At 38.0% G+C, this 25,296-nt stretch overlaps 2 long non-coding RNA genes across 5 annotated transcripts in view; one reads left to right on the forward strand and one right to left on the reverse strand.

Moving 5' to 3' along the window:
* The window catches only part of LOC112980881 (uncharacterized), a 173,959-nt gene that overhangs the window by 63,930 nt on the left and 84,733 nt on the right, over nt 1-25,296 (forward strand). For all 4 annotated transcript variants that reach the window (XR_003258546.2, XR_010388937.1, XR_003258547.2 and 1 more), the window contains exons 7-9: nt 762-833; nt 4,633-4,741; nt 6,061-6,142. This is a non-coding gene — a long non-coding RNA (uncharacterized LOC112980881). The remainder of the gene's footprint in view (nt 1-761; nt 834-4,632; nt 4,742-6,060; nt 6,143-25,296) is intronic.
* Nucleotides 1-25,296, reverse strand: part of LOC112980883 (uncharacterized) — a 126,419-nt gene that overhangs the window by 20,922 nt on the left and 80,201 nt on the right. The window contains exon 12 of the long non-coding RNA XR_010388939.1: nt 12,453-12,536. This is a non-coding gene — a long non-coding RNA (uncharacterized LOC112980883). The remainder of the gene's footprint in view (nt 1-12,452; nt 12,537-25,296) is intronic.

Genomic DNA, 25,296 nt, shown 5'->3' on the forward strand with positions numbered 1-25,296 from the left:
TTTTACTTGACTTTTAAGTAAACGACTTTACTTTTCCTTTACTTAATCTACATGTTCCAGGGGTAATCTGCTCTAGCACCACACTGACTCCTTTCAGTCTTTCACAAAAGCCTCTAATATATCACAGAATTTGGATCACAGATGGCTTGTGGTCAGTGAGGCAAGAAATTTAGGTTAAAGAAAGTACGACACGGAGGTTTATTTTGCATTCCCTTAACAACTGTATAATATGCACAAACTTGCAAATGGTTGAGCTCAAATGACTGTTAACATTTTCATTATTATTGAGTACTGATATCATAAGAAGGAAGTAATGCCATAAAAGTTCATACTAAATAGGTATATTACTTTCAGTAATGCAGTTTTAACCTGTTAGCCACAAAGGTGATGACATGTGCAGTTTAAATGGATAGCCATCCAGTCACAGCCACAGCCACTTTAAAGTAGTGATATTCAAACTTTTTTGGCAAACAAAGCATATTCAATCTGAACCACTTTCTTATAGCCTGTGATGCATAGCATCAGTTGAACATACAGTTTAATGTGGTTCAGCAGATCGATTGTAGACCAGGGTGACATGGAGCTGTAGTTATCCTGGAACTGTAATTTGGAATGAATACCTAAAAATACCAACTCTGCCATCAACCTGGTAGTTCTCTATAGCCCATGTCAAATTCATGTCTTGATTTTGAATTCACTTTTAATGAATGCTAATTTTTTTTTTTTCTGTAAACCATTTTAAACTGTTTCCCTTCACCCAGGATGGGAGAGGGTGCAAAATCTGTACCAAGAGAAGAAATAAAAAGAAACTGAGAGCCAAGTTCAGATGAAAGGTAAGCAGGTGCAAGTTCCTTGAAGTTAAGAGTGAAACCTGCTTGCCTATGTATTTGGCTAATATTGATCAGTTAAGGCTGAGTGCAAGAGTATGCATAGATAGGTAATTGGGCAAAGATACCCACCCACAGTATGTCGCCTCAGGTCTGAAATCCTATGAAAGCCTGGGCCTACCCAATGTATGTTTCTTCCTCCCTTCCACAAATAATATTTCCACATAAGACTGTTGTGATCTTGTTTGCATTCCCAAATTCCTGCCTGTTTTCTACTGTGCTGGTATTATAGTTCCCCTTCTCTACCAGTTTATCCTATTTCCTTCTGTGTTGCTCTTACCCTCTACCCTGCTTCCAGCAGACATTTCAGCCAGAGTGTTGAATCCTGTGTGTTTGTCCAGAGAACAGAGGATCAAGAGCTTTAATTCAGTGATGTCATATCTGAGATCTGCCAAGGCAATCTGGGAAAATTAGTGAGCTGAAGGTATGCAGTGGCACAAACAACTTTGATGCTGTCCTCACCATCTTTCCATAATATCTATAGTGTGCACTGGTATTTGACTTTAAATATTTTCAGAAAGTTAAATCTTCAATTTTTCAATTCCAAAAACTATAAGGACTGGAAACAAATACCCAAAAGTGGTCTCAAAAGAATAAATGTGCTTTGACATAGTCCTGTGTTCTTTTAGAGTAAATGAAACAATTAGTCCAAATGAAGCACATGATCACTGGAACCCAAAGGAATTTCTTGGCTGTTGACAAATCATGAATAATAAAAGAAGGGAGTGTAGAAAGGAGGGAGAGATTCATGAAAGTAGATAATCTATTGGTGACAAACAAAAGCCAATTTCAAGGACTCCTGAGCTGGGCAAACTTCTGCTGAAATGTTCCATTTCCATTTCCAAACAATATTCAGTTTCTGTTTTGGCTCAGTAAGCCAAAAGTGCTACAGTGATTCTTAAAAGCTTCTGCAAAGTGCTTCATGCACTCATTTTATTTCTGCCTTAAGTAGCTGATTTTCCTCCAATTTCAGGTAAAACTCTGTTATTGCAGATCTGTATCTCTATTAGTCGAAAGCACGTCTGCTTGCAAATGTAGCTTAAATTATCCAGGGACAAGCTGAGCTTTCCACTTTTCTGTTAAACCATACTTATTTTATTTTGTAATCCTTTTGCCCATCTCCATGATATTTTTCTGTTTGCTTATCCACTACATTGAATGGGTGCTTGATTCCTGAGGTAACTAGGCACTGCAATAACATACAAACCAGATGTGTGTATGTTGATATCTTGATATCAATATCCGTATGTAATCTCAGTATTATCTGATGGCATTTACACTCTTCCCACCATAGGAGAAAAACATCTGCCTTGAAATTCTAGTGTTCTAGGAGGTGTTGATGTAACCAGCTTAAGAAATGAGTAATACTTTGAGAACATAAAATACATATATTGTAGAAGAAGATGCTGAAATATAATTAATTGCTTTGCATTGAGAATATTTCAAGAAATAAGGAATCAAACAGAAATGCCCGTGCTATATTTCATGTCTTGCTAATTCCTATTTTAAAAATCTGTAAATTTTAGGAGTAGTTCTAAATCAGGTATAGTTTGATGATATGCAGCTATCACAGATGGAATAAGAATTTCTCTGACCACAAAACAGCAAATCTTCCATTCTACTTCTGTGCACCTCGTATAAAGGACACAAACAACCCATCTCTGTTCTTTCTACATACTCTAAAACTGTCTTTGGTGGTTAAGACTTCAGTTGGGGCACACCAGCTCATGCTGTGGTTTGAAACAGGAGAAAGGATGAAAAAGAATGCACTACCATTCAGCTTTATTTTGTCGATTCTTATCTCATCCACTGATTTTGGTTTGCACAGATCAGGAGGACTCTCAGTCCAGTATGTACACTTGTCTCAAGTTCATATTTTACAGGATGGTTGTGTGGCCAGGTAGCACAATGTAGCAGTTTGTACCCCAAATTACTCTGCAACTGAGTGTGCCCAGGTAGTTTCTAACCTACTAAGAGAAATAGATCAGACTATGTCAGAAAGTCCCAATATTTCAAAACACACAAGCATGTCATTTCACTGTAAAGCTTCCTAAGGCTTTTTCATTACTTATTAAGAAATTGTATCCTAGACTAATTCTGCATTAAGTGTCCCTAAAATCTGTTACACCAGTCACTCATCAGATGCTGGAAGCCAAAACCACTGCTTTTCTAACTCCGTTGACTTCAGTAGCTTGCATGAGGAAAGAATTTGGTCCCTTTCAGCTAACCATAATATATAGTGTTCTTTGTAACTTCCCAGGTGTATAATTCTTGTCGCCTTCTTTCATGTGGTAAAGGAGATTAATTTTAGAAACACAGTAGATTTTAAAGATCCCAGGACATTTGCTCTAGCCATTTTTTTGCCTTGCTTTGAGTAAGTCTGCTATCTGACTAACTTTCACTTGTAGGGGAATTATATCATAGACTATTAACAGCTATATGTCAGTTAAAGCGTGTACAACTAGGGAGTGTCTTCAAGCCTAATGATTTCCCAATTCCTAATTATTTCTTATTTAAAAATCTGTAATAAATAATATCAAAAAAAAATAGTTGACATCAAACTGCAGCTGCATTCTCATTGAGAATTCAGATGGAAAACATAAGCTAATTCATACAAAAATAATACCTTAAAAAGGTTTTTGACCATGAAACAAATGAAAGAAAACGTCTCAGCAGCTTTAATAACATCTCAGAGTTAATTACCTTTCCTGGGCAATGGTCTGAAGGACAGATGTTTAGCAGAAACCTGGGTCCATTCTGGGAAGTCCATAAATCTATTCCCAGTTATGATTAAGTCCCATTCATGTCATGGAAACTTGAAAGGTGTGCTGTTGCTTTGTCTGCTTAAAGGGTGAATGAAGACTTTCGATCTTAATACCTACAATGGACCACGAGGTATAATATATTCTCAGAGGCAGCCTCATGGTTTTTACTAGTCAGTTAATTCTAAGGCGGTGTGTGACTAGAAGTCCCTTTCCATTATGGTTCCCTGGACTTCCTCACTGGGTGGCCTGCAGACTTCTGTACACTAAGTTATCCTTGCTTTTAATATGGTGGCTTAGTGAGTGAGGACTCAGGGAAAATTCTGGATGTTCCAAGTATCCAGATGGCCTCATAATTAAGCATAATCGAGTTGTTCAGTATTTTGGAGCAAAATTTTAAGAAATTAAAATAGATTTTCTTTTTAAAGTAGGATTCCCCCCCCCTTCAGTGCAATTGATTTTAAAGTGATGAGGATATCCCTGCAATTCATTAAGTTGAAAACATTTTTTTGCAATTATCATTTGTATTTTTTTCTTTTTTTCACAGTTTTCTCCTCTATGGTCATCTGGCTAATTTTAAAGTTTGATTTCCCCTGAAGCTGAAATGGGAGGGAGATAAAGCAGGCATAAAAAAATAAAAGGAAAGAAATGGAAATCTATAAATTAAAAATCTCTTTTAAAGTGAGAAAGCGAAAATGTGAAAGACTTTGAAATGGGGGGGAAAAGCCTCAGAATAGAGTGAATCACAAGCTGGAGAGACACAATAAAACTGCTTTCCAGATTTTCTACCATTTAGGCTCAACAAGCCACACCACCAATTCTGCAACATTGTTAAAAGATGAAAAACATTTTAGTGGCACTTTCACAATCCCGTTTCAGGGCTGTGGAAGAGAGATACCAGTTTCTGTTTAATTCTTAGATTTATGCATGTACCTTTTGACAATAAATAGAGAACGAAGTATGCACTTCATTGTTTTTTTCAGCTTTCTCAGCAAGGAAAATTGGCCTCTCTACTTTGGAAGACTTTTGTCTATGGTTTATGCATGTAAGAGCCTTCCCACCTGCTTTCTACAAGCTGGATGAAATATATCCGTAAGTAACATGATTCTGACATAAAATCAAAATTCTTTACAGTCAGGAATTATTGCATATGTGAATTCACAGTTCTATTTAAACAAACCTATGACTATTATTAATCCAGTACCAGTAGATGATTAACTCAACATTTATTAACTTCTGTACGCTAACAGACGAAAACATTTGTTTCGTATGTGAGCTAGGTACAGTCCTGTTCATAATTAAATGTTTGCCTGCTCTAATATTGTAGCTGTAGAATGAAGAGTAGCTTTGTGCAAGCCAGGTTGTTGATTAGAAGAACACTGTACTGTGTTAAAACTGCCTTACTCAAACCTCCCTTTTGCCAGTGAGGAAACACATTATTTAGTTCAAGGGCCATCACTACTACCTTCTCACTATCAGCAAAGATAAATAAGGTCAAATTATTTCATACACTGGAGAATATTTTCCACTGATACTCTTGTAATATTAAAATTTAAAAGGCCCTTAGGCAAATATTAAAATCATGCACACTTGTATTGTCAAAATGACACCACTCATGCCATGTGAAGGAGAGAATGCATGGCTGTCCAAAACTGGTTACAAAATGGAAGTTGTGGCATGTGTAGCAATGGCCGTTAAACTGTATGCAATGTAACTGTAATTGAATCTGTTGAAATTCTACTGACAACAGCCAAATTCAGCCAGCTTTCTTCTAACATTGCAAAGACAGTAGATGCCTCGCAGACTTTATCATGATCAGGGAGTCAGTTCAAAATACCTTTCACCTTTGAGAGAGTATTTTGATTCTGATCCTACAGAGAGTTAACAAATAGGTTACTTTTGACCATCAGGAGTAATCGCATAGAGGTCAATTTAAACTTTCCTTTCTGGCATGAAAGCAGTGCTTTAATAATATATGTAAATATTTAATTTTTGTATCATCTGATCCAATTAATACAAGTCAAAATGAAAGACAATTGGTGTTTTTGCATTAATGCAAAAGAGAAGAGCAGCTCAGTTATTTGAGTGCTCAAACAGAGTAATTGCCCTGAAAAATATGAATAGGATCAGAAGCTTCTGTCTGCCATGATACTCTGTAAAATCTATACATCATAGCATATGTAAGAGATTGTTTTTAAGTCTTGCCTTGATTTGGGGCGTTTTTTCCTCCATCTCTGCTGTTCATGCATAGATTCACTACATCCTCCCTATATAATGTTCCTCACAAAAATAAAGGGAAAGGAACAGCGCATAGCAAGAAGGTACAAATTTTTAATGCCCTGTAAGGCGTGATCTTCTTCTGTCATTATTTACCTGGTTATTATAATTAAAAATTTTGTTGGGCTTTTCAGATAATGATCTGTTTAAAGGACTTGGAGAGTGCCTGTTTTTATGAGCATTAATTGCTTTCAGTGGGACTACTCATTAGTAAAGGTAAGTCTTCCCATCATCAGGGACTAATTATGACAATTGCAAAGGAAAAAGATATAGGAAGAGAGTTGTTACTATTATTGTCAATGCCTTAATCTTGCTAGTATTCTAAGCCTAACAGCACATTTTCGTGTTTCTTGCTTTTAATCCTTACCTATTAGTATTATGAAGATTGTCTAACTTGGAGGGCTTTTTTCTTTTCTCCATCCTTAGTTTTCATGTTTTTACCTGAACGCTACCAAGTACTGTTTGGTTTTGATATTGCCTTCAGTGGGAAGCCACACTTGGTGAAGATCAAATACCTCAACAACAGTTTTCCTGTCCTACTCAGGGAACATAACCACTGCTGAACAGCCTGAGGTGGATTGTTAATACTGACTTTACCTTGACACATAAGGGAAAACATGAGAGCATGCAGTATCTAAGGAGGGAGTATATTATTCATTTCATTTTGGTGCTAGCTAACATCATGTTTACAAATGTAGGTGGGCTATGTTCCCTAATTGTTTGAAACATCAGTGATGGAGGGATGGAAGAATAAGATAGTTCTAGTCTTGTAATAGTTCATACTGTATATAGTATACTAAATGTATAATATTAGGTACAACTACAGATGTACTATATTTATATTACATACATAAAACTAATATATCTAAAATTAATAAAATATTCCCAATACATTTGAACAAAAAATAAAAAATATATTTCCTGTGTCTATGCAGGGCCATATCAGAGAGTTTTATTGTGATATCCCTGGTGGCTTGATGTGATAATCTGTCATAATGTAACCAAATGTGAAAGGAAAAATATAAATATAAAATAGAAAACCTTATTTTCCCCAGCTGCTCACTATCACTTCTAATACTGAGCAGGCAAGTCAAAAATTCCAAGGGTGGAACGGCCCAGGCATGAAGTAACTCCTTCTGCCTGAGGTTCTTCAGCCAACTCAGTGCTCCAGGGTAGTAGTGTGACCTGTTCAGTTTGGCTTTAGAAATATGACAAGCTGAAATTTTCTGGATATTAAAATTCCTGAAGACTCATAAAGGTCAGGCTCAGCAGGCAACTTATTTTCCCACTGTATAATCTATAGTTTGCTAATATAAACACTACTTAATCTCTGAAACAAGACATTTTTCAACTGGGTAAGAATAGAGTGCCTTGCTGTGGCCTCTCTCTAGGGCATCAGAGAATAAGATATCTGTAAAAAGCAGAATGTTGTGACCACCTGTCCTTGTTGCGGTGCCTGATTAACGTACTTGACAACTGGACATAGGATTTTACTGACGGCAGGTTAAGCCGCAGTGGCCACAAGACCAACTGACACTGTAAACCGAAAAACTTGGAAATTTAATTTCTGCTTTTCCATATGTACTCTAAGAAGAAACACTCTGTCCAGAAAAAAAGAAAGAAAAGCAATAAAGCATGTATTTTAAATTCAAAGAAAAGAATCCATTTTCTTACACTAAGGTGTTCCAAAAAATGATGCAATTTAGAAGGCATTTTTGTGACCTTATTACTTTTAATATTGTAATTGCTATTGGTTACAATTGTAAAATATTATACAGTACTATGTATGCTAAGACTAAGTCTACAAGACCTTATAACTAAATAGAGACAATATATGCAAAGGCTGGGAAGGGAAACATGCACATGTGAAATGATTAGTAGAAATCATAGGAAAATAAGATGGGGATGGACCTAAGTCATTTAGGCAAGCCCTTGCATTGAAAATGGATCAGAAATAACTAGACCATTCCTGCTAAAGCTGAATCTGATCTATTTTTTAAATAACAAAACAACCAAAAAATACACACAATCTTACACACACACACACACACACACACACACAAAATTCCTATTAATATCTAGACTAAATCTCCGTTGGTGTTTCCTTCCCCAAGAAGATATCATGTCCCATCAATGGATAGCACAGAGACTGAGTAATAGCAGGTCCCTTATACAACACCATTTCACATACTGAGAGACTTATCCTCATATTCCATCACCCTCCCCACTCTCTCTTTCCTTCCCCTGGTTCTGCTTTTTCTAATCTGTACCTCAGTTTCATTTTTATGTCTATCATGTTTCTCAAACCTCTAGTTTTGCTGCTCTTCTCTGTACCATCTCCTGGTTTTTCCATTCTGTATAAGCAGAATTTCATTTCTTAATGGCCAAGACAGTAAGGAAGATATTGTCATACAGAGCAACATAGGCATCCATGTGGACTCTCCCATTTAGTATCATTGTCTTTGTATGCAAGTGAACTACTGAAAACTAGTTTCTGAGTATTCTTCCTCAAACAGCTGTGTATTCCCTTTGTAGTTTAATCTTGACCATCTCTCCCAATTACATTTTGGGGCTGTTACTTTGGACTGTGTCAAAAACTTCATAATGCCATGCAAATTTACATTGTAATCCTCCCACTATTCTCCAGGCCATTTATGAAAGAAGGAAATTAAACTGGGTTAGCATTTGGTCTCTATAAATCTTTGTTGACCTTTTTTCTTTTTTTTTTTTTTTAAATCAGCTTACAGTGCTGTAGGTGCCTATAAATGGATTGTAATAATTTTTCCAAAGGTTTTCCTGGATAGTCAAATTAGGGTGTCTGTGCTATGTTTTCTGTGCTGTCTTTTTGACTTCTTTTTAGAGATAAGTAAAATGTTTGATGTGCTTCAGTCTTCTGCATCTTCACTGAGCCCAGAGACATGGAAAAGAGCAAACTTAGCCAGGTCATACTGCATTCAAAGGCCAAACCAAGAAAAACAGAACATATATCTCCTGATTCCAAATCCACAGTATGCCATGCTAGCCACTGAAATCTGTTCGAGTAGCACATAATCTCTTTATATGTCCATCAATGTCATTATTATAGCAATATAACCAGAGATTTTGGAGAGAGGCTGTAAGCTTTGAAAAACTCAGCTGTTATAAGTGGCTTACTGACGATGTCCAACATCTTGATTCAAAAGCATGAGGTTAGCCAAGTATTGTGACGAGTCCCCACTTTTAAGAGAACTGCCTTACTGCCTCTGGCATTCCGCCATGCTTCTCTCTAACCAGTCAGCCACATCACCATCTCAGCAGCTATTTCAGCTCAGTTGGAGTAAGAGGCCAGATCACAGGGAGTTGTACTGGAGCACACAGTGAATGTGGATTCCAGTGACAGCCAAAGTGCCAGGATGTTTGTGACCACATTAAGAAAGGACTCCAGAGTGAAGAAATGAGGGAAGGAGAAATCTGAGCTCCAAGTGAGAATAAGGAAGCATTGTTGTAAAGAGCAGAAAAGAGCATGATTTTAGCGAGGGACCTCAGTGATTATTCTTTTACTGGAATCAGGAAGCCTTTCTGTAATTAAGTGAAAAGCTTGTAATGCTCACATATGCATCTCTGTAGAAATTCCTGGAATATTTTGTTTAATGTGCAGAGGCATGGCTTCAGTTGACCAATGGTAAGAGACCATCCTTGGTTTATTTTTCACTGGGGACTTCTACACTGCACAGGCCTTCTGTTTGACGTTTACATTTTCTTCAGAGGACAAGAGATTGAAGCCTGCAGAATAACCAGAAATATGGAACATGGCACAGCTGCTCTGGAGAAAACCTGAACTGCTACTGAGCACAAGAAGTAGTAAACATCTGGAGATCATTTGAAACTGTAACTGCTCATGCACTATGGAAGACATGAAAGAAGAAGTTAATGTTTCTTTTCTGGATAGGGGATTGATCTTTATCACCACTTTCCCTAAACTGTATTAACAGCAATCACCAGGGACAGGAGAGGTACACATATTTAAAAGCAGCAGCAGTAGTTGCCCCAGGTCAGAGAAATGAGGGAGGAATTTGAATCCGAGTTTGACTTGTTTTCTGTCCAGAATCAGGAACCTCTTTTGTTTGAAGTAATTTTTGTGCAAAGTTTGACTGAAGCTTTCAGGGATGCATACAAATAAATCAAGTTAACACAACAACAAAAGGAAAGCAAAATCCCTCTTGTGAAGTCTCCAAAATAAGTTCTTTCTCTTGTGTACCAAAAAGAACTGTAATTCAGGCTTTTTGTACCAGCTTTTAATTTTTTATTTCAGATGCAACTTTATAAGAAGGAAGTTCTTGTTTCCTTTGAACGTTTGGGCTAGTATTTTACTATATCAGGTCACTGAGGCTGCTTCCAGTCCACGTAGCCATAATCTCTGTAACACCCTAAGGGCTGCCTTGCAGCCAGCCAACATGCATTGTTTTGTTCGTGTAGAAACTAAGTGAAGAAGGGGAGGAAAAAGGATGGTATTCTGCAGCCAGACCCGGTGAGGTAGCTTGAGTCTACTGGTACCAAATCTCACTGTGAGATACTTCTTTCCCGTGTGATGGTGATCATCCCCCAGTGATGTGAAGAGTGTCAGGAGCAGTGATATTGACAAACAGTATGGAGATAGACCTCTCACAGGCTTTGCATGCGGGAGGAATTTTAAAATGCTGTCCTCTCTTTTGTTGAGGGACAGGGCCTGACTGAAGAGACTTTCCTAGGATCATGTGAAGGGGGACTTTGGAGCCCTCACTCTTGTCTTCTCCGAGTGAGTCTAAATTTTCCTCTCTCAGTCCCCACTGACCAAAATGAATGCAAAGGGGTGGCATACGGTTCCCTCAGAGCTGTCCTTTCTGTTGAATTCCTGCAAATAGCACAGAACAAGCTGGTTCAGGAATATCTGCCCATCTGCTCACCAGCAGTATCTTCCTTTTGTAAGAGGTAAGGGCTTCTAGAGCATCAGTACCTCTAGTATACCTAGAATGAAGGTGGATAAGCACAGAAATGAGCTGCCCAAAGAGGCTGTGAAATTTCCATCCCTGGAAATCGTCAAAACTTGACAGTTCAGGCTCTGAACAACCTGATACAACTTTGAACTTGACACTGCTTTGAGTGAGGGGTTGGACTAGATGACCTCCAGAGACTTCTTCCAACTTATTCTATGCTTCAACTTAAAGTACTAGAAACTGTAAACCTTGGCAGTAGATTCAAGCTCAGAAGGATGAGCACTCCTGCTGGCTGCAGAGGTGAGTTCACTGGCCAATAACAGCTGCCTAATCAGACTAACCTCTTCCCCAACCTCTGAGCTCACCAGGCTACATTCCTGCCAGTCTTAAATGAGTTTTCTTGGTCAGAGAGTTTTGAGGACCAAGTACAACTACAAAACATTCCTGAGCTCAGAATGCAGCTACGACTGTAAATGTCCGATAGCCACCTGCTCTCCCAACTGTGAGGCTGAGGCACCAAGGATGGCAAAGTCTAGCTCCCTTCCCAAGCTCGAGAAGCAATGGAAGCTGAGAGCCATTCCTCGGAGTCAAGATCTTGCTCCAGTGAGAAGCAGCTGCTCTTCACTTCCAGAAGGAAGCTCCTGAGTGTCTGCCTTCCTCTTTTAGCTCTTGGAAGATGCGCAATGTCCCTCCCTCTTTCTTCTTTCCTCCCTCCTCTCCCACAACGTAAGATGGAGCTTTCCTAGTTCTTTCCATACAGAGCCACAAGATCCAAGGGAAAGAAACTTGGAAATCTTTTCCTTTTTTCTATAAAAGTAAATGAAAATTTGGTTTTATGCCATTAAGTTCTTACTGAGAATTTCAGTGAATGAAAAGTCTGAGATGTTGCTTTTTCTGCTATAGTGGAGCAGTGCAAGCACTAGCCACAATCTGCAATAAAACTTCCTCTATCTGGAGTATGAACTATTATGTGGAGTGAATTTCCATCTCAACAATCTAACAAAACCCACAGGTCTTTGTGTTCCTGGGGGAATTCTCATAGGAAAGCTTTTCTTTTCTTAACCTTGACAATGTGGTAAAGCCCAGATATCAAAAGCAATGCAAGATATTAATGAGGCAGGAGACTTTATAAACTTTTTTTTCACTATTTTAAAATGAATCATTTCTGCACAACTATGGCAAATCAGTAGGAAGGTAGATTTCCAAAGCAGCATACCTGAATCTTGCTACTAACTGTTACACATATTAATGGATGTAACTTGGTTAGGTCCTCCCGTGGTGCTTTGAAAGATACCACACCTACATTGTGTGTATAAGAAATAAGTTTGTTTCCTTGTTCCCAGATTTTTGAGGAGTAGAACTACAAAGGCATTCCTTCCCGTAGCACAAAAGCAAGGCCTACACATCATTCTTCATTCTTTCCAAAGGGGATATTTCTTTGCTGCACCTGGAAATAATGCCAGCATTCCAGCTGATAAAAACTGGATTTCAGTGAAGTCAGACAGGAATGTGAAATCACTGAAGGAAAAACCCCCATATAAACCTAACAGCACAAATTAAGCAAATTTTCTTACCTGTCACAGACTAATTGGCTGGGACCGACTGTTGCACATATCACATCTCTCCCTGCTGTTCAGAGAATCTTGGGTAAAAAAAATCTGTGCCAGAAACAATATATTCTTATATGAGTATATCTGTACATAGATCACAATGTGGCTTACTCCCTACACACCTCTTCAATTTGCAAGCATTGCCAGTAATTTAAGAAGGGAATGCATGCATCTACACTAAAGTAAACAGTGTTTGTAAAGTTAGACACCATGCTCATTCATCTTTATTGGGTCACATGTCAGTAAGGGTTTTGTTAAGTGCTCTATTATTTTGAAAGTCAGTTTAATGACTGCATACTATAAAAGTTAAAGCAATTATGTGTAATGCATAATGAACAATATCACTTCCAAATGTTCGCATGCAACATTTGGAAGTCATGCATGTCAGATTTCAGTTGAAAAAAAATGAATCCCTCAAGTTTACAGTCTGCTTTTTAGAAGATCCACATGTTGTAACCTCAGAACCTCAAAATATCAGCTGGTTTCTATGCATCATCAGAGCAGTGGAATCTGTGCCATATTCTGCCCTTTATTTTCTTGAATCTGGCTGGAGCAATGATCAGATGTGCCCTGCTGCTAAATACAGTCAGTATTTGATTTATGTTCAAGTCTGAATTCATACTTTTTTCTTGCAGCATTTCTCATTCTGACATTTTTGTCAAAGACAAATATGCAAATAAGGAATGACCCTTTCTAAAATTCATATGTGGTTGCTGTTCTTATATTACTATTGATAAAATGATACCATTTAGAAACACCAGATGAGATCAAGGACCATTGTACTCACATATTGGAAAAGATGGTCTCATATTAAATATTTAAAAATCTAAGTACTCTGGACAGATAAAATAAATGTCTTTAAACCTTTCTAGAAAAAAGAGTAGAAGTGATTGGTCATGGTTAGCAAGGACATCTTAGTTAGAAGAACCTCTCGGGAAGCCTAGGCACAGATTTCCACCTCCCACTCATCTTTCCTGTCCTGTATACCTGCTTCCACTGTTCTTATTCACTGCTGGTACCCACTTTACCATACAGCGTTAATCTTCCTCATCATCAGAACTGTAAATTTAGTTTACCATAGTATACTGAACACTAGCCATTCAGGAACTGTTTACCTGTCCCTTCTGGCTCACCCTTTCCACAGAAAGTAGCATGCAGGAAAGAGATAGTGCTAGAAGCAAGGTAGGGCTAAAAGCAAGGATAGCAGCTGCCTCAACTGTCCAACTTTGAAATGTTTGTATTCAGGATTCAGCACTCTGAATGCAGTCATCACTCAGTTCAAAGAAAGAATTTTGAATAAAAATTACTAAATATAAAAAGAAACAGTGGGAAGGCCTAGCTGGACCACTCTGGCATCTTCTGGCTGGACTTCTCTGAACTCCTTCTTGGGAGATGAAGCTGTTCATATGGGAAATATGGCTTCTGGCCCTGAAGTTTTGAATTGTGATTGAAATGCATTGATCATGATTTTGCTGAGTATTGCAAGGTTCCCTGGAAAGTTCATATGAAAGGATTTGGTGGGGGTGGGGGAAGGTTTGTGCCTACTGAGATGCTGTATTCTTCTGTGCTGCAGCAAATCAGCTTGCTGGGAACTTTGCAACTATGCAGTTTAGCTTCATGTATGTTGCTTAGGAATATGCACTTTAGGTGAACAGACCAACAAATACTGAGACAAGGCATTTGAGTATCACATTTGGAAACAAAACATTTTATATATTTAAATAAAATTCTATATCCAGGACTTTATTTACTAGAATATTATAATATATATTAATATATACAGTTTTAGGTAAAGCTGTTTAACAAGGCCAAGCAAATGCCTGAAGGAGCTTTTATTTTACTACTTTGCTGATACTGTGGTTGGTATAAACTACTTTTGTTAGTTTAATAACGAGGGTGGGAAGAGGCCAAGCACTGGGAGATTAATTTAAAAACTAGCTCAGAAGAATTAGTCACAGGAGAGCAACTTCAGGGTGTCTGGCACATATCAGCATTTTATTTCATTGCAACCAAAATATTGCACATGGATTCATAAAACACATTTGTTGGGTTTCCTTTTAAGTTTCACAGTTTGTTCTTTCTTTTAAAACCTGTGGTAGGTCAGAATTAATGGAAGTAATTTCCTTTGCTAATGACCTCAAATGTACTCATTTTAAAACTGTAGTAGAGGCCTTTTCAAAGAAAGGGTTGGAGGCCCTTCCTGAATTATTCAGATAATGCATGAAATAACACTTTTAAGTATCTACATGTGTATTAAAAACTGCACTAACCCTCAACAAGTATATTTAAAACACTGCAAAATGTATTTAGTGTTCATAGGTGAAACATTATACATTTATATGGAGGTACTCTTTGTACAATGATACAGACATCCATCTGAATGTTATATGTGAGATTATAAAAGATACAGTGGCTGGAGGAATGTAACAGGAACTCAATCAGACTTTTTGTATTAATTGTCACCCTTATTTTGCTAGTAAATCTCTTTCCCTTTTGACAGAGGAAGAAATATCATAATCCACTTTTAAGTAATATTTTATAGTTGTATAAGCTGGTTGGTTGCTTTCTGTATTTTGAAGTGTGCATCAGGGTAATATAAAGATTTGTCAATGTTCTTGGCATGAACTTACTGGGTAATTTTTTGGGGCTGTATCTCTGGGTAAAGCATTTGTACCCTTGGACAGCTGGAAGGCATTTTCATAGTACAAAGTTAATTTACTGGAGATTTTTATGTCCATTTAAGTCACAAATCTAAGTAATCATCTGCAGAGAAGTTAGCTTTTTTCATACTTTTTTTTTTTTTTTTTTTTTTTTTTTTTTTTTTAATATTTAGGGCATATCATCATTGCTAACGGGATTCAGACTAAGAGCCAATAAATTCCACAGACCTATAGGCCAGAGATAGATCAGGCACAGGAATACAATTGCATTTCACTTGAATGAGCCTGCACATTTAGTTCAGTCTTTATGCTATCCTTATACTTTTAAATATTCTTTTTTTTTAAACATAAGTCCATGGAGTGAAGCTATGCCAGAACAGTATTTTGTATTGCATGGCTGCAGCAATTTTGAGCCAGTATTAGGTGTCCATGAAGTGGAGTTTCTTGTTTGGTCCATGACTTAAGAGGGAAAAATTGCCTGGGGAGGCTACCCAATTAAGAGACATTTTATTCATCATCCATTCAGACATTAGTGCATTGATTATTTATCTTCAGTGATAGAGAAGATGATAGATACAAAATTCTGGGTACAGTTGACCTGTTAGCAGCAGCACTTGTGCTACCTCAGCAGGGCAGGAAACATGATTTTCACACTAATAATGAGAGGCCCACCCTGTTAAAGAAATCTCTGATGGGAGGAGGTGAGAATGGGCCACCACAGACTGCTTAATTCAAGCAGATTATGTCATAAATTAGAAGTCAAAATAAGCATTTTTCTCCTAGTCAAGAGAGTCTCAGTGTGATAGGTGTACTTTGGTGATGAAAATGCTGTATTTGAAACACTCTACTCTCCCCTTCCCCTCCATCCCCCCCAAATGGGAGCTTCAGATTTCATCAAGGCCACATCAACACTTCATCTTTCTGAGAAAGATTAATAGTGTGCCATAAAGTTTCCTGTGTGTCTGCCTCTATCTGAGGAGCCTTTAAAATCTTATCTTCTCAGCAGGACTTTCTTTTAAACAACAGCAAGGGTTTGCCCCAGTGACCTCAACCAGTCTCTTTCCACAGTCATAGCAGCTTCTTTTCTGAGTGGGTGTACCACCTCACTTCAGAGGTGGCTGCTTTTTAATTATTTTGGTAGTTTGCGAAGGGAAGAACTAGATAAGGGTAAGGTATACAGTGAGATCTTTTTCACAAGAAGTGACCAGTAACCAAACTCTTTGCTTTGAGATTGAAGTCAATCACAAGCTTTAATAGGAACTAAGGCAGGACATCAGTGGACATTTATGAAAAATCCATTTGAGTATAAGCAGGAAACAAATGCATCTTCCTTTCTTTTCCTCCTTTTTTCTTCCGTAGGGTTTTCTACTTAATCATGATTGAAAAGAAATGATTCACCTCTCCATTTTCCAAGCGGGGAGGTGTCAGTGGACTCCTTCCTTACTGTGGATGTTAAAGGCATGCAAATACTGTTTCTGCTTTGTATCTATAGCATTTTCATTTCTGGCATGTGCACAAAGACTTGCTCTGTTTATTTTAAGGTACAGGCCTGCTTACATAGTTCCACTAGAACTTGGTTTAATGATATGCCTTTGTGATTCATCTGCAAAATGAAACATCTTTTTATGTGTTTGTACAAATGACTTTAAATGGTTGGAAAGTGAATTGTCGTGTACATTTTTTTTTTTTGGTCTTCCTTTTGCCAGTGACATTTTTCTGAATCGTCCATTTTAAAGGAATGGCAAGATTTTTCATGTACTTCTGAACAGTGCAACACATAGCGTTTTTCCTATAAATACATTTGCTGTGGGGTGCTTTGTGAAGGCACCATCCCAAGGCAGCTCACTGAAAGATGGTGGCTTTTCAGTGCAGGCAAAGTACTACTGCAATGCCTATGGCAACATCCGATACGTTAAGAGCACAGCTCTGATTTTTGAGGTTTATTTCTTGTTCTCAAGCACAGCACATATCCCACCCTCGCATCCTAAGTAAAGTCATTTCAAAGATTCCTTTGAACGAACCACCTGCATGCAGAACTAGTTAACATATATTTAATAAGCTTATTATTCCTGATGAAGGCCTGATCATAATGCTGGAAACTTTACTACTCTTTATTTGTCCTTCTTTAAACCTGGAAGGAACATAAATAAAACCTGTGATGAACAGGAGATTTGTACTTCCTTGTCAAGTGTTTTCTCAAGAGCAGAGCAATAGTCAGTCCAACTGCACTATGCTAGATCTTCCTATCCCTGCAATGACTCCAGCTTTGGTTTCTGCTGTATTTTCCTCAAAAAAAAAAAAAAAAAAAGTCATTGATAATAGCAGGTGTGAAATCAAGCTTTGAAGCCTGAGGATTTGGAGTAAGACAATGTACTTTCCATCCCACAGTTCTGAGATGCAGGTAGTGCCACTGGGCTGGAGCACAATGTCCCTGAGCCCTTGTGGGGACGCTCGCGGGAATGTGATCGGTTGCTCCAGGAGCCGTTCATTTGTCCCACAAAGGCCCACAGACTTGCAGTGCACAAACAGATATAGAAAAGAAGGGACTAGGCAGAACAGCATCAAAGGGGCCTTTTTGTGTGAATATGGACAACGCTATAAAACTAACCTTGTGTTAACCTACCAAAGAATAGGCAACAAGAGTTCTGAATGCCAAAATATAGAGAGATGTATGAAAGTGGGAAAACATATACAAAAGTAGGCAGATTGAATAAAACTATTTATCTTTAAGCCACACAAGTCATGGTAATTAAATTGGGTCAGGCCAGCTATAAAGCTACATAAAGCAGGCTGTAACTAATTTAGAAAGAGACAGAGAAGACCTGAAAAGAAAACAGATTGACAGCCCCCTATTTTTTTTTAATCTAATCAAGGCAACAAAACTTAAGAAAGAGGAAGAAGAAAAAAAACCTGATTTATCAAGATTTTCTCTCAACTTTAAAGCATTAGAATAGACAAAAGCACCCAATCACATCTCTGATGAAGGTTTTTCACATTGTTATTAGTGTTAACTGAGGGTTACATGCATACAGATCCTCCCCCCATCCTCGAGAAAAACAGAATAATTGAAAGCCTTGAAGTTCAAAAAATGCTGGAAAGTATAACAAAGATTAAAGCTAATCTGAGCTTTATCAATACAATATCACTAAACTGAATCATTTTGAGCATCCTTATCATGTGCTTCTATCAGAAGAGAAACCCTAAACATCTGTGAAAAGAGGACAATCAGACTTTTATTTAAAACCATTTCTTCCTAAAGACCACATGCCAGTTCGCATTAAAACAGCTGTTTTTGAGAATGGTTTTAAATATTTGCTTTGAATGTGTCAGGTTGTACAGGGTATGGGACTACAATTTTTGGAAGTTGAGAAGGGAAAGATTAGGAGTTTATTAATAGATGTGGATCCAGCCTCATTAAAAGAGGTTTAAAATAATATTTCAGTTTATTTCTACAGTAGTTTTCATTCTTCATGTGATTCGAAAAATTAGCATTCTAAGACAGTCTGAAGGGCGAGGAGGACTGTGTGAACAAAATGGGGGAAGGGAATAGACAAAAAGCCCAGCTTGGTCTGTGTTGGTGTGTAATAGCAAACAACCCGTTCCCACCCCACTTCTCTTTTATGCCCGTTTTAGTTTTATGTAATTTCTAAAGGTTTTCTAGTGGCAGACAACGCTCAGCCACTACAGTCGTCCAAAATAAAATGTGAACTTTGCCCGGTAAAGAAAATATTTGAGGTTTTCAACACTATTAAAGGTTTGCAGATTCCCTGTGAAAATGGAAATTCCATCCCATTTCTACCAATAGCTCCCTGAGGGTGAAGTTTTGACCCCAGTGAAGTCAATGGAAATTTCACTCTGTTGCAATAATAGAGTCATCCCTCATCTCCTAACCTTCCTTGCAACAGTGACATATGGATAGCAAATGAGAAACTGTCCCATGGAATACCACCATTAGGTAACACCTTTGCTAGACAGTGAGAGGGAGAGCCTTTGAGAAATGATCCAAAAAGATACATACAAATGCAGAAAGTCAGAAAGGGGGAAGGGTGGGGGGTTGGGGGGGAAGGCAGCATTAAGCATTTCTCCTTGCAGAACCTAGTGCTAGATCCAACCTGCTACTGCAGAAAAAAAAAGAGATACTATTTGAAAAGGGCTCTAAGAGGGAGAGTAGTCTCTATTCACTACAGGAAAATGTAATACAGAGAACATAGGCAGTCAGAGCTGGCTTGTCACTGTTTCAAAGTTGAATTGGCACCAGCCAGCAGGGTTTATTTCTGATCAAGAGAAGAACAAAAAAAAAAAAAAAACCAAAGCCTAAGAGTGGCATTTCAGGACCAGATTGTATGTATAATGTGCCTACAAAGAAAAAGTAAGAGCACAGAGAAATATCTAGCAAAAGAGCTACACTGAACAGAAAAATATCTACGTAAGAGGACATGAGAAGAAGGAAATATTTAATTCCCAGTGAGTTGTGGATTGGCAAAGCAGCCAATTTCTTTACATCTCCCTCCATCTAGTCTTCATACTTTTGGAGGAAGAAGCTGATTTAAAAGAAGAAATCAAAAGGCTTTATAGCTAATTTTGCATTTTGGGGAGTCAGTTAGGGTATACGGCAGTTTGAGTTCCCTCCAGTTACAAATACTTATTTCTGTGATTATTACTCATTCTTGTGTTACATCTTTCATCTCTGTGTTTTTCCACAAACACACATCTCTAGAGAAATATTTTTGAATAAAGTGAATAGCAGGAGGAGCCTTCATGCTTCTATCTGGAGAGCACACCAAGCTCTGCATCATTAGAAAGACAAAATTTTAGCAAGAAGTTTCAGAACCCAGGAGTCTTGGCCCAGATTATGGGCCAAACACAGGCTCAGAGATTCCCAAATTTTTCTGCACCAAAACATATTGCCCAAACCTTCTCCTTGCCCATTGCTCCTCTCCTCCTCAGCCTGCCGCCTTGTCCATCTTCTTACCCACTGCTCACTGCTTCTGACTCCACACTGCTTTGTGCTGCTATGCTCTCTCCCCTGCCTCCTTGCAAGGCTGCTGGCACTGACTAAAGTAGCTGAATTGAACAGGCCCCTCTGGCTCCATCCCAAGTTCATCCTAGTCAGAAGCAAGATCAGTACAGCAGAACTTAATTTCTTGAGCTCTGAGCCCCTTCTCTTCTGTACTGTACAAGTACGCAACTTAAACTTGCAAGACTCTTTCCTCAACTATCAGTTTAAGTCATTTGTGTTTAAAGAATTGCTGGGAGAGTGGGTCTCCTCCATGGACAGAACCATTTCTACTGACTTGTGCAATATTGAATTAATACAGCTAAATTGTGGAGAGGTCAGGATCACAGTTCTTTTCTAACTTTTTCTGCTTTGTGAAGAGAAAACCTTTGGGAACGGATGCTCTGATACTTGCTGGTGCAAGACTGGAGCAAAACTAGACCTGCCCTACATTAAGACTGAAATTTCAGTTTTGCCTTTGCACATCCTGATTTTAAATATCTTAAATCCACTGTGCTTGTCATAAACTCATAGGAGCCATTGTCAGAAACTTATGCCTGACATTACATCTTACTGTTTTACTTCAGTTCTTACCTAAGTGATCTGTCTGAGTGTTTAATGCGTAAGAAATACTGTGGCGCTCTGAATATATCAGCAACTGCCAATGGAGACAGGGTAAGACACCAGGATAAGAAAGAGCTGTTACCTCTGTAGGCAGAGGACCGGGTGCAGAGTGCTGCTAAGAAGTACTACCCAGAGAGTACTACAGAACCAGATTTTTAAAAACAAACCACACAACCAGGTCTGAATGCCAGCATCTCAGTATGGCAATTTATTGCTCTGTGCAGTGTTCACATGCAGCCAATATGAGCCAAGGGACCGAATTAAACCTGCTGAGATCTGACAGACTGTCTATTACTTCATTTTTATTGCTTATAGGTGAAAGGGGACCTGTCATCTGTCAACCTATTACAGATTTTGAATCTATAGAATTTGGATCATATTTTATGTTTCATTGTGTTTCTTTAAAATGATCCTTTCTAATTTAACTAGAAGCTGTAGTTTCTATTTTTTTTTTCTATTTTGTACTTAAAATAAATTGGAGATGGCACAGAGCATTGAAAGAGCAAAGGCCTTTAGAAGTAGCCTCCAAAATTAGTGTCTGTGAAATACCTTCCAAACATCTGCATGAACATCAACCTTCCAGCTGACCAGTTAAAAAGAGCTTCTTTTAATCTAAACCATGTTCTTTGGGACTTCTTAATGTAATTAATTCTTCATCTTATTTTTATACTTTGCCAGTGAGAAACTCAATAGTGGTAGTTACCTCTCAGTTGTTTCTACTAACTGTTTCCTTTAGTTTTGGCATGATGCTACACTTTTTCATTACATGGGGATTGCCTTGAACAAAGGAAAATTATGAAACTGTCAGATCAGATTTCATATATTACTCTTGGCATTACACTCCAAAGACCTGGTATACAGTGAATTTCAAAAGCCTCTGATCTTTTATAACTATTTCCAGTTTTATACATACATTTTAAAGTTTCTCATCTGCAGTCACTGGGAATATGATTATTAAAGCTGAGGTAATTTGGATTTTTTCATTCTGTAAAGATATATAGAGTGATCCTTTACACTATAAATCATTTCTAATGTTTCATTTTGCTTTGTGCTACACTCCTCATTGTTTTATTAAGAGTCTGAATTATTATTTTTTTTCTGCTAGGCATATATAATACTTCAGAGCTGATATCAAGGTGCTTAGATTTAGGAATAGGATAATCCAGTTCATTTTATTCTTGACACCTTTGTTTTTTAAATCAGAGTCACTGCTTGCTTTTTTTTTTTAATTCTGCAATTTCTAAAAATGTTTCCTGATTAACAGATCAAGATGATCATTCATAATGCTACAGAATGACTCTTTTACTGTATCTTTGATTTAGCAGATTTGCATGCTTGTGTATATGGCAAAATGTTCAAAACTATTTCAACAATAAAGGGCAAGGTATTGTATTTTTCTATGTCGCTGTGGGAAAAAGATACACCAGGTGGGATAAAGTTCATGGGTTTCGCGACTGCTTTGTTAGAAGGGCAGAGTTAAGGTTACTCAGGTACTGGTCAGAAAGTGTGCCTACAGGAATGAACATTAAGAATGGGTTTAGAGTTGTGAGCTCCCCCTAGGCCTTTCAGCACCATAAAGAAGAGATATAAAAGACAAAATCTTTCTTTTTCTCTCAGGCTTTGCTGTGCCTATCTGAAAGCCTAATGATGATGCATTAGCACTTTAATTGTTAACCATCTTGTGGTTTGGGATGAATATGATTTCTCTGCACTATTCTGTTCATCACCAGTACAGGGAAATCAACCAAACTGCAGATATGTTGACCTTTCAAGACTTAAATAGAAAAGAAGCTCCCACAACACAAAATCCTTGAAGTGTATGTATATAGTGGTTCCCTTGACCAACTCAATGGACCAAACAAAGGATTTCCAGAGCTGAAAGCATGAGCCTTGACAACTTGGGCTACAGTCCAAAGTAATAAGCTAAGCTTGCTGGATAACATTAAGAGACAGAAATCCCATGCTATTTGTGGGATCATAACTCAGCCATTTGCTTCAGAGATCAATCGCACATAACTCCTTTAGGAAGAAAGAATAAGCTTTCTGGAACAACTGGCTGAGATGACAGGTCATTCAGATGTCTTTTCTAAATGTAAACAAACCAAAACCATATTATTTTTAATCCTTGCTTTATAAACACCTTGCATCCTATATTTCTCAATCTTCTCACTCCTTTCCTTCACTTGTATGAACACTTTAATTTAAAAGGAGGAATTATTTTATAAATCTCTCTCAAACTTCTGATCATTCTTCCCTTCTCAGTTATATAGCTCTTAGACAAATCAGACCAGAATATCTGTGTTCCTTTATTATAAATACAGTCGATGTTTTTGATTGTGGCTGCCACTATTTCCAAAACCATTTCTTAGCATCCTTTTCATCCTGTCTAGGAGATTAGTAACTGTTTCTTAGAAGGGTTATTTTTGTCCTGTTTTTCAATTCCTTTCCATTTTTCTTGGCCATCTATCTTACTATAGAAATTTCATCTGCTTTTCCCAGCTCAGATGAAAGTTCTTCCTTATGTACATACCAAATGTTGGTGTCCTACCCTGGTATGTCTTTTCGTCGATGCTGTTACCTGTTCTATATCCTGATCTTTTGAAATTTCAGATAGTGTCACAATATAACTAACTTTTAGTTGTCCTCATTACATCATATGTCATCCTGAATTAATGACGTTAAATCTGTCATCTTCCTTGGTGAAGCTCTGCATGAGGCATGAGTGCAGTTTCCTTCATTTTTTTCTCTTCAGCACAATAAGTGTTCCTACCTTCATTCATTGTGTTTTTTATCAGATGGTTACTGCTGCTCTACATATTGAAATACTGTTGTCTTTCAGTGAGAGTAAATTAGTGTTATTCCTGGAAGGTAAAGGACCTCTCCAACCTAATGGTATCACAAGAGTATATGGTTGGGTTGAATTGCTCTCTCCCAAGATATCAGGGAAAAAGTGGGCTATCAGATATCAGGAAAAGATAGCAGGGAAGAATCCTCACAGACTTTTGCCTTAACTTAGAGTTTGTAATTTCAGGGACATTCCAAATTTAGTTCAGCTAGCTTTTCAGAGACATTACAGATATCTTCCCAGTGTAGACGAGAACATTTAGACATTTTTCCTTAATGAAGTTTGTGGATAATATTGCCAGTGCTGGCCTTAAGAACAAGGATAAACAGGCCATTGCCTAGAGAAACTCTGCAATTCATTAGCTAATTTTATCTTTCTTTCAAAGAGGAAAAAATATACCTGACTGATATTCTCATCCAACACTCTGAAAAGAAACCATTCTTCAGCCAGATCATGCCTTTCTCTAACAACAAAGCCAGCCAAAGAACTCCATGCGTTAACATTTTTGATTCTTAAAGAAGAAAGCCTATAATCTAACTAAGAAATGGTTTAGATTTAGAAACCGTGATAGAACAGAAGTAAATTCCAAAAGAGAGCTTCCATGGTATGCATATGTCAATGTCAGCACTCGCTATTTGTCTCTCAGAAAGGCTGCTTTTGGAGACAGATATCAGAGTACCAAAACATGATAGTGTACAGAGTGAATTAGAACTGTGGTAAAGTTTTAAGTGAATGCAACCTGGAGGAAAGTAGTCCTTAATGAACAGAAAGGAAAGTGATTTGGGAGTGAGGGGAGGTCCCTTGTTTAGCAGAACCCCAGTCTTCACTGTAAATGGCATAGGCAGAAAGTCTGTGAGGTTTGCTCAAAGAGGTACACCTTGTGACTGAGCACACCAGAGAAACTGCTGTACAGTGACAAGTTCAGTATGGAGATTATCACACCACTTAACCTTATGCTTAGGTCAGGCCCTCCCTGATCCATTAACTGTCATTTTGTTTCCTCCTGTTTTCAAAAGCCCTTGAGACAGTCTGAAAATAAAGGGCCTGTTTTATGTCAAATCATTTAGCGTAGGACTAGCTTTGATCTTATAACCTTTAGCCAAGTAGGGCAGCGCAAGAGTGCTGTGACATCACTGTGGTACGGAATAAGCAAGACCCGTGTGACACTCGTAACCCTGGCATGTGCAATGGCATTTCTTAGTTTGAGGGCTTCAGTCACATAGCTAGCTGGTGGGGTCAACAATTTCAACTCCTAGAGGTAAGTTTCTCACAAACTAACCAGTCAGCTTAATTCTGTTCCATTTTTAACATTTAAACATGGTTTAGGAAAACATTGAACATTCCTATACATGGTTTAGGAAAAGAAAAAGGAAAGTATTCACTCACCCAAAGAAGAGAAAGGTGACTGGTGTTGGTTTGGTCAACAAGGCAAAGGAAAAGACAGAACCAGCACACATTGCACTCCAGTTATACTCAGCCGGAGGATTGTCCTCTGAAGGCTGGCATAGATTAGTCTCTTGATAAGTCTCTCCCTTCTCTCTGGGATCCTCACAGAGAACTTGGTTTGGTCTTAGACAAATAACCTTAATCATGTTCCCCAATTAATAAAACGGAGCTAATGATACTTGCTTAACCTGGAGGAATAAACTGCCAGTACCTGTGAAGCACTTAGATTGATGACAG

The sequence above is a fragment of the Dromaius novaehollandiae genome, chromosome 4 (genome assembly GCF_036370855.1).
Source record: "Dromaius novaehollandiae isolate bDroNov1 chromosome 4, bDroNov1.hap1, whole genome shotgun sequence".
Lineage (NCBI taxonomy): Eukaryota > Metazoa > Chordata > Aves > Casuariiformes > Dromaiidae > Dromaius > Dromaius novaehollandiae.